This window comes from Equus quagga, chromosome 17, assembly GCF_021613505.1.
Source record: "Equus quagga isolate Etosha38 chromosome 17, UCLA_HA_Equagga_1.0, whole genome shotgun sequence".
Classification (NCBI taxonomy): domain Eukaryota; kingdom Metazoa; phylum Chordata; class Mammalia; order Perissodactyla; family Equidae; genus Equus; species Equus quagga.
In genome coordinates, this window is record NC_060283.1 from 26,472,724 (window position 1) to 26,475,475 (window position 2,752).

Genomic DNA, 2,752 nt, shown 5'->3' on the forward strand with positions numbered 1-2,752 from the left:
GGGGGCCCGCGGCGGCGCTCGGGCGGGCGGACTACTTGACGTGTCGGTGCGGCGAATTTATTTCACTTTGCCTAAGGAACGGGGTGTGCTGCGGCCCCCATTGCCTAGGGAAAAAACCCGGATGTAAAGTGAGTGAAACTAAACTAGAGTGAAGTAGGGCAGCGGCAGCCAAACTCCAGTGCAGCGGCGGCGGGGATGGGGCTGAGCACGGAGCGGCGGCGGCCGAACTCCGGGGCCGCCGCAATGATGGGCCCGGGCAGCGCTGCAGCTCGGCTCCCGGGGAGCTGCAGCCGAGGCGAGGCCGGAGCCCGCTGCGGCCCCCCCAACTCCGCGGCCCGAGCCCGACTCCCCCCTCCCGCCGGCAGGAGCTGCCAAGGGTCTCCGGAGCGGCCCCAACTCCCTCCAGGGCAGCAGCAGTTTGCAGGGGGGCACGAAAAAGCCACGAGGGCAGGAGCGGAGAGAAGGAATGGGGAAGCACTGCAATGGGGGAGCGTGGTCCAGGCAACAGGAGCAAGATGCAACCTCAAGTCGAATGCAACATGCAATCCCCGGCCGCCGCTCGCCCGCTCCCTCCCCTCGCCACCCCGCCCCCTTTCCAAATAACTACCCTTGAACCACTTTATTAGCCGTACTTAGTGCCACACTCGCGTCGGGGAGGGGCGGGGGACGGGGTCCTTCGCTCACCTTTATTTATTGCTGCTTTCTCCCCCCTCTCCATGTTTTTTATTCCTAAGTTCTTTTGTTCTAAGGGGGATGATGGCATTTACTTTTCTGCTTTGTGTAGCAGGGCAATCACCGGGAATCGGCCACGTATAATCCGGCGGTTTGTCATATTTTATTAGTGAAAGTATTTTATGCCTATTCTACCTCTAAGGACTGTAATATGGAGAATTGCGGGGAAGGAAACAACATCAGAGGAATTCTTGTTTTGAGAGATTTCTTGGCGGGGCGGGGGAGGATCCCCCCCTGCCTTTTTTGGAGGGGGTTTATTTAGAATTTTAAATCGATAGTTTTCAACTTAAAGCTTAATGTTTTTGTACGGCCAGACTACTGGATTCTAAAATAACCCCCAACCACAATAAAGAAAAAAAAAAGTCCAAAATCCTAGATTAAAAAAGAAAAATCCCTACTGGACAGTGATATTATCTGTTCTGTGCAGCACGCTGGACTTCATATAGTGTGGGGCTTCGAATGTTAAATGACAATAAACCCCAACCCCAACTGAATACAAATGGGGGGTGGGGGTGGTTTTGTTTTTAAGGCTCAGCACTTTGGTAGCATCTGCCACTACGCATTTTCCAGGCGTTGATTAGCCATGCAACTCCCATAGGCTTGAAGTCCAGTTTTTGCAGATAAAGAGCAACAGTAGTGAGATGATTCGCCCAAAGTCAAAGTGAGTCATTGACAGAACCAGAAATAGCCTTCGACTCTGTTTGTTACTGGTCACATCGTTTCCGTTAAATAGTATTTCCTCCAAGAAATAAACAGTATTTAAAAATAAATGGACCTTCTTTACCTTATGTATTTCCACCAAGGATGCTTTGAGATCCTTGGACATGAAGATATTTTCTTACTTCTGTGACCTGCAAAATTAAGTTCAGTTTAACAAGAAAAAGCAATTTTTCAAAATTCTGATTTCTTAAAGCTAAAAAGTAGATAAAAGTATGGGCTTTACTTTACATGTGTAGGCCATTTAGTCCTCTGAGCTTTATGTTTAAAAAAAATTCACGGCAGAGAAAGTGTGTGAGAGTTTGAGAGCAAAAATGAGAATCCCTATAAATGATTCAGGCAGCCTGGATGAACTCATAATGTTGTGAAACTAAACCCATAACGCAGTCAAGATGAATAACGGAAGGACAGGTTGGATAGTAAGACCCAGCTTTACCATCTTGAGATAACCCTAATGTACTTAAAAGATGAGGGAAGGCGGGGCGGGGTGGGGGGGGCGCTTTCAAGCTGGGCGCACTAGGCGCTGGAACCATAACCTAATGTCGTTTCCAGTCAGCTCAGGCTGTCAAAATTTTTGAGAGCAAGACTGCTTTAGTGTTCTTTCTGGAAAAAAAAAGTTTAAAACATTTCAGAATTTCATAGAAAAAAAGAAGCTCAAATGGTGCCTGAATGTGTAAATGCTATAGAACAGGGGTCAGCGAACTTTTCTGGAAAAGCCTGGATAGTCACTATCTTAGACTTTGCAGACCACAGGGTCTGCCACCACTTCGCAACTCTATGCAGTAGTAGCGCAAAAGCGGCCACAGAGAATACGTAAACAAATGAGCCTGGCTGTGTTCTAATAAAGCTTTTATTTATGGGCCTTGACATTTGAATTTCATGTACTTATCATGTGTCGCAAAATATCCTTTTAATTTTTTCAACCCTTAGAAACAATGTTAAAACATTCTTAGCTCGTGGGCCTCACAAACACAGGAGGTGGGCAGGATTGAGCCCACAGGCTGTTGTGTACCAACCCCGGCTTTAGAAGACTAAAGTTGACGAGATGAACTTCTTGTACCAGAGGGATGCTTGGTTAATAAGATGTTTGTACAGCAATCAAAAATCAATGTCATGCAAAATCATGCTTTAGCTATTTACTCTTAATTAAAATGCTTTAACCAATTAATAGTCTAACACTCCTATAACTATCAAACTCTGTGGAAAAGAATACTCTAGCTTGTGATTCATGGAGAGACCGCGTTTCCATTTGCATACTCTTCATCACTCTAAGATAGTGACGAGGAGTGGAACCAAGAGGACC